Below are 7,569 nucleotides of genomic sequence, written 5' to 3'. Positions count from 1 at the left end.
TAGGCCGCCATTTCCCCCTCTCGTGCCTGTAAAAACCCCACCTGAGGCCCCTAAGCTCGCCGCCCCAACACCAACTCCGGCGAGCAGTCACTCGCGCGTGGACGCACCACTCTGCCCCCACATTCCCAAACCAACCCTTCCACCAGCTTCTCCGTCTCACCCAGAAGCTGCACAGCCGGTCCCTGCGCCCTCTTCCTCACCGGAGCGCAATCACCACCACCCGTACCCGCCGCCGGCTCTGTACCGTCACGGGCAAGCCGCCTTGGTCCACCACTTCCCCACCCAAGGCCTCAAACAGGTGCGGTTTGTTCCCCTCTTGCCTCTCCCACCTTCGCCCCTCACCGCTGGCAACCCTAGCCGCCGGAATTTGGCTGGCAGTCGTCGTTCCCCTACACAAAGGACCCTTTTGCTTCGATTTCAATCTTCCCGAGAAGTTTTCTGTAAAATCTCAGGGACTCGTAAAATCTCAGGGACTCATTTGTAAACTAGACCTAGAACTTTGAAAACCAATCTATTAACTTTAAAAATGCAAAACAACTCAGAGAAAGATACTAAAAAATACAAGCTAAGATGTTCTGGACTCTCTAAGTTAAGATCTAAAACTTTGTAAAGAGATCTTGGACTATTTTTCACATAATTTTAGCTGTAGATTTAAATCATATTTAAATGTCTTTTTATTGTTCTAAGAGTTTCAGGAAAGAATTGCTCATAAGCTTTAAATGGTAACTTCTGTGCTAAGAGAAAAGTCGTTCATAAAAAATTCATGCTCTGAATCCAATCACAACTAGATGTTTCGAGTAGTTTTGGTATATGCTAGATCAAGTAAAACTAGATTTTTAGCCTCTGATTCTTGCATAGTAAAAGAAAATCTATAAAATTTACAGTAGCCTACGCATGAAAGTTTGCCCCATAAAATGTTGAGCATCAGTTCTTGCATGGTTTGTTCTAACTATAGTTCATTAGATATTAGTGAACACAGTGCATAAGATCCCAGCATTTCATATGGGCATGCAGTTCGAACTTCCAAACAAAGGTGTGAGAACATGACTGATCGTGTCGAGGGATGAAATAGTTTCTAACCAGAGCATCAGACCAACACAGAACGGTTGGTTTGTGATTGTAGGTTAGATTTCATTTATACTTCTGATTTTTATCATGTGTCCATATATCTGCACTGCAGTATCTTCAGGAAACATTGCTAGGATGCTTCATTCTTGGATGGTAGAAATGATCCAGCTCTTGAAAATCAAATGGATACAGTGTACAACTGATGCAATTTGATATCATACTATTGACTGATGCTAATTGAAATCAATTGGAAGTTTTGAACTTGCGATTCAAATGGAAGTAGTCTTTGCTGTAGGAAAAAAACCTGTGATTCCATTTCACATGGTCAATGATATTCCAATCCAGATTTTTGTATCTTGTTTGAGCGCTGCATATTTTCCATTGCAGACGTGTCTTCAACGGCTTTCAGTGAACCACTACTGATTGAGTTTGTGAGGAAGATTTTGGGCAAAGAACCAAACAAAGATCGAGTTTAGAAATTTTATTCCCATGGATTATGTCAAGGTATGCATCTCTGCTTGGTTTTAAAGTGCATTGTGCAAAGCCGCACTTGAGATGGATGTAGCTGCTTTGTGTACCATCACCTAATAGGCTATTGAGATCAGCCATGGTTATGTGGTGCCTGCCTATGCTTCCAGTGAGAGTAGTCTGGCTGATGGCTGATGGCGATGCTTTTGTTTAGATTCCTGCTATGATTTTGACTTGACTGACAATGGTGGTTACTCCACTACTTTCCCTGATGTTGGATCAACTGAGGAAGGCAGGAAGCTTCCTGCATTTTTGCCAGGTAATCTTCTAGCAAGCATGCAGGTAAAAACATGTATATATTTATATGCTTGTTGGTAATCCCCATACTCATGTTGATCAGTGTGTTACATTACATCTTTGAGAGAGATGAGTTGACACTACAAAGGTTGTGTGCAGGGAACATAAATGTATCTACTTTACTCCTGTTTTTTGGAATACCAATGTAGCATCCTCTGCCATTTTATTTGAAATTTCAAACTATGGTAACTATAGTCTTGATGCTGCTCAATTCCTGCCTATCAATGCTATTTTAATGCAATAGTATGTTTTCATGAAATAATAAGGATGTCAAAAATAAATCTAAGATGGACAGTGTCCCGATATATAGTGGAAACAAACCCAATCTGACCTGCTTCATATCCTTTTGCAGTGGTGGTGTTGAGGTAAAACTTTTTGACTATGTTGAATCCCTTTCTATTTGTGATCTGTAATCTGTTGCTATTTTTCCCCTGAAAGATTCTTGAATCAAGAGTTTCTGCTCATGTTTAGGGACGTGCTTCCAATATCTCTTATTGCGATTGACAAAGCTCATCACTGTATTTCTGAATGGTGAGTTGATACCTCCTTGAAGCCACTTGATATACTGCACACTAGAAAATTCTTGGCATTTTTTAAAGAAAGAAGTTCTCTAATCTCTAAAGAGTGATACTGTTGTTGGAGAGAAAAGAAATTGGTTCCAACTATCCAAACAATGCCATTCCAGTAAACGAATTTTATTGAATAACAAAGTCAAAGTCCACATTATTAAGACTCAATTTTTTGTTTCTTGCCCATGTAATTTTGTTTATCTGGATAGCAATATTAGTTACACAGTACTGATTTTCATTCATTAGACTTGGGTAATCTTTGATGGATTAGGTGCATGCTGAACAATCTACGAAAGTGAGCATTTCCCTCTCTAGGCATCTCCGTGCTATCGTATCATTTGAAGAAAGTTTAGCTAAATAGGGGCTCGTGACAGGACACTATATTGGATCAAGCCAATGCTTTCAAGTAGTACTTTGGTTTTGGTCAGGAGGGGAAGTATAAAGAGCTTAATTTGTATGTATTGCATACTCCGTTTACATTTTTCGCGCCCAGTCTTGAAGAATGTTAACTAATCATGAAAAATAGGAGTTCCTAGGCATTTGCAATGTACCAAATTCAGGGCCCTCAACCAAATAGGAACCCTTACATATTAGTAACTTTCTAATGTTTTCATACTGCAGTGAAAAATTGAAGTTCATGAATCCCTACAAGTATGCTGAAGCGGAATCTGAGTTTACAAAGGCAAGTTCTTGTAACTTTTCATCAAGGTATTCTTACTGTAGTTTGGTAGATGAAGTTCACAGAAGTTCTAGCCAAGGCTGAGTCCGATATTATTGGGACACATGAGAATGAGCCTGCAGTAGAATGTGTGAAGGCCTCCACTTACTCTCATATTTTTCTTATTTCGAAATTTATGAGACTTATCATATTTATTTATTTATTTTCGTGCATTTCCTTTCAGTTGTCTTTTGGAAGTTTAGGAACTTGAGGAGAGTGGGGCCCCGGAAGGACATCTTCAGGTAGAAAAATGGTGAATTGAAAGTTGGGATAGAACAAGACTTTTTGTTAATGGATCATATTGTACACTCGTACTCTTTTCTTTACATTTCAAGATGACCAATTTGACTTCAAAATTTTTAAATGTAAAGTTATATTATATTGTGTGATAACGTAATATCATTCAGATAATCAAATTTCACTCGATGATGTTCATTCAGATAATCAGATTTCACCCTATGGTGTTCTTTGACCTTTAGTATGTCTTTTGACATATTTGGATGCTTCATAATCAGAACTAATAGTCTTTTGGTTCTGATATTTTCTAATGCATTTGCTAAATGCTAAACTTTTGCACGTTCACCATATTTTTTTTGCATATATTGAGTTGCTTTTATTTATTTGATTATATGTAAGCCTGTAGCAACGCACGGGTATAGACTTATAGGAGGCAAGAAAATTAAATGGATATGAACCACCAAATTTTCCAAGAGTTCAATCATCTTAAAAATAATAAAACTATTTTGTGTAATTATCTTGCACTCATGCATGCAGATCCGTCAATCATGGCAGCTGCGCTAAATCTCATTTTTTAGTCGTGCATGCCTGCTTTTACCTAAATCATGCATGTACCTGTATAGGAAAAATTGTACCAATATTAGTCAAATGCATAGCACCACCCGCGAAAAAAATAGCAATAACACATAGCTCCTAAATGGTTCTGCCAGATGATGGCTCCTAGAATGCTTAGGAAAAATCCATCTTCAAGGGCCTGACTCGGCGAGGCGGACGTCCCTGCGCTGCCGCCGTCGTAGGACTGCAACTCGGTAAGGCCAACATTACTGGGCCAGTGCCGCCGTGCGTCCAGTTATGGCTGCGACTCGGCGACACGGATGTCCCAGCACCGCCGCCGCTGCCCGTCCAGCTACGACTGCGACTCATGTGCTTCCGATGCTATATTTATTATTATAAAATTATTTTTCTATCGTCCGTAGCAACGTACGCACATGGATCTATAAACTACTAAATACCAAATGGCGACGTATCGTCGCCCCACGTGCGATCTCTTCGTCCCGCCGATCGTAAACACAAGCCGTGCGATTATAATCCCATCCTAACAACCTCCCTGCCCGCTAATCTCGCCGTTCGCACAAAGGAAAGCGCCTCGTCCGTTGCCGCTCTCCTCCGTTGCTGCTCACCTCCTTGCCGATCGCCCAGCGCCTTCCTGAATTCCCTCGCAGGAAAAATCTCTGCCTTGGATGGCCATCCTCCACCCGTGCGCCGCCGCCGTCATCGCCAGCTAGAGTCACCATCGGGGCGCCGCCTACCAAGCCGCTCCAGCCCCACCGGGCCCATGGAGGTAGGGGCCGCCGCTCGCCGTGCCGCCGATGGGACACTTCTTTGCACATTGCGCTCCAAAGGGCTCCAGCAAGGTGCGGTGCCTCGCTTTTTTATTGATCTAATCTGTTCATTATAATTTGGTGCCGGAGGTCTCGATCTGACGCGATGGCAATCTGCTTTATCAACTCGCGCGCTCAACGCCGTGAAGACATCACGCGTGGTGTCCTCCGGCGATGGAGGCGAGGGCTATGGTGTCCGTAGTTTTAGTTTGGCGCTACCGTGATAGAGCCTCTGGAGAAGCTGCTGCAGCCCATGTACCACTTCTAGAGATGCCAAGATCAGTGGCGGGGGCAAGGGGCCATGGCCCCCCTAATGATCCAGATAAACAAGTTTAGATTACTGATTTAGACTAATTATAAATTATTTGTGTCTCCTTTTTAATAATTAGAACTTCTAATCATTTCCTTTCAGCGTTCTTTTCTGAAGTTATATGTTTGGTAGTTTGTGTACTGCATTTATTTTTAACCGTAGGCATTCGAATGTGAATGTCTTTGGTTCGGAATTTTTCTAAGTCTAACAAAAAGAACATGAGAACCAAGATATAAATATCATATTCTACTATCTTATTTACCAGACATACAAGTTATTTTAAAGAACTTTTAGGACGCATAATATTATTATATACTACTATCTGAAAATGACTCACATACGGTCAAGATTTATTCTATACTACTGAGATATTGATCAGTGGTATAAGATAGTATAACTAGATAGTATAGACCGTATAAGGGTAATACAGAAAAAAATTATTATCTTTTTAGTTATCATTCTCTTCTCATAATTTGATTTTCATCCCTTCATTCACTCCCCTTCTCCTTTCTATCACGAGCAAGCGACAGCACCTAGCGTTTCTTGCGCCGGCGCCGGCATCGCCGCTGGAGAATCGTCCCGCGCACCCCGCTCGGTGCTCGACTCCGCGGCGGCGGCGGCCCCCGCGACCCGTGGCCCCCTCCTCTTCGAATTGAGACCCGGCGCCTCGAATCTCTGATTCCCCTCCGCCGCCCCTGCCCAAAGCCGGCCTCGGGTTGGAGTTGGACGAGGGGCCGCGGGCCGCCTGTCCGTCGCCGCCCGTTCCACGAGAGCCGCCGGCCACGGGTTGGACAAGGGCGCCGTGGCCCCGGACCCTGACGGCCGTACCGACCTGCAGTGCCTCGGGCTGGCGAGGGCGCTGCAGCCGACGGCCTCGGTGCAAGCGATGGAGAGCCCGTCGAAGCTTGACGACGAGCAGTGGCAAGCACGACTTCACCGCCGGCATCGGCTCCAGCGGCAAGGTCAAGAAGGACGACAAGTCGCCATCCTCTTCTCCCAAGGACAAGGAGAAGCCCAAGAGCAAGTTCCTCGCCTTCGTCACCCCCATGAAGGTGACCTGACCTGACCTGAACTGAACTCCTCATGAGAGATTCTGCTTTTTCCGCACTTGCAGTTCACAGGCTTTTAGGATGTATTTTTTTACCTGACTGAAGATGTGGCTGATGTGTTTCGGTTGAATGTTTCAGGATCATGAAGCTTACTGAAGCAGGGTGCGGTGACCTGATCCCTGCGGCTTGTCGAGGCACAGCCTGTAGTGTTTCTAGTGTCCAGTTGTGTTCATGCTCTTCACTTCAAATAGAGCTGTCTGATGTATAAGTCGATCCTGCATGTGTGAACATCTAGCAGAAGTATTGAATGGAGACGAGAGCAAACTTTCTGTGTTGATCATGTGACTGTGACTCGAGAGATCTGACAAAAAGTCAATACAATGTTCTGGGACAGGCTTTTCAGTCTGAATAATCTCTGTGCTATCTCTTTTTCTAAAATAGCTGTTGTTTGGCTCACAAGGGCTTAAATATATGGTTATGTGCAAATTTGAAATAAATCATAGCTTCATGACCTAGTTGAACATAGCGGTTTACTGTTCCCTAAAGGCCTGTTTGGATGGGCTAAATGCCAGCCCAATCCACGTGGACGGGCCAGAAATTCGTGCCATTTGTCCAAAATAAAACCTGCTTTCCTGCTGAATGAGTTAATATTTTGCTGTTGTACAACACGAAAGTTTACCGGCTGCCATTGCAATTCTTCGCAGTGTCTTTTTTCTACCCTTTTATGCAGCTACCTTTGGATGTTTAACCAGCCGTGTAGTGCACATCTCTGTCGACAGGATAAAGCTCACTTGGCCGGCAAATGCAGAGAACCCGGCCGTGCCATCAACCTTTCCCCCTGTGTAAACATCGTCATCCAAACAACACACCTAGGTCACACCGTCCATAAACCACTTGCTTGAGTAACAAGAAGGTAAACAACAAGATTGTTAGCATCACTGCAAATGGGAAAGCTTTGGATGACCCACCTCACTGCAGGAAAACGGCAAACTTCCGACGGCCAAAATAAACTTTCGACGGCTCCGTCGGAATTTAAATAACTTCCGACGGCCATCGAGACAGCCGTCGGAAGTTACTTAACTTCCGACGGCCGGATAGCGAGCCGTCGGAAGTTAAGTAACTTCCGACGGCCGCCGACGGCCGTAGTTAGAGCCGTCGGAAGTTAAGTAACTTCCGACGGCCTAGGGCGGGCTGTCGGAAGTTAAGTGGCACGCCGTTACCCTCCCAGCCGGGCTCGCGTTATCTCCAGCTATCCGTTTTTTTCCCCAAATCCATCGATCGCGATCTATCTCAGATCCCGCCGCCGCCCGTCCCTACCGCCGCCCGGCCGCCCCGCCCGTCCGCGCCGCCGTCCGCGCCGCCCCCGCGCCTCCCGCGCCCACCCGTCCCGTCCGCGCCGCCTCAGGCCCCG

General features: G+C 44.7%; 1 long non-coding RNA gene across 1 annotated transcript; it reads left to right on the top strand.

Moving 5' to 3' along the window:
- Positions 1-5,489: 5,489 nt before the first annotated feature.
- Positions 5,490-6,493, top strand: LOC112897738. Its single transcript, XR_003229734.1, has 2 exons — positions 5,490-6,161; positions 6,297-6,493. It is a non-coding gene; the product is annotated as an uncharacterized LOC112897738 (long non-coding RNA).
- Positions 6,494-7,569: the final 1,076 nt, after the last annotated feature.

This window comes from Panicum hallii, chromosome 6 (assembly GCF_002211085.1).
Source record: "Panicum hallii strain FIL2 chromosome 6, PHallii_v3.1, whole genome shotgun sequence".
NCBI lineage: Eukaryota > Viridiplantae > Streptophyta > Magnoliopsida > Poales > Poaceae > Panicum > Panicum hallii.
The sequence above is the reverse complement of the archived record's forward strand: the minus strand, read 5'-3'. Positions and strand labels throughout refer to the sequence as shown.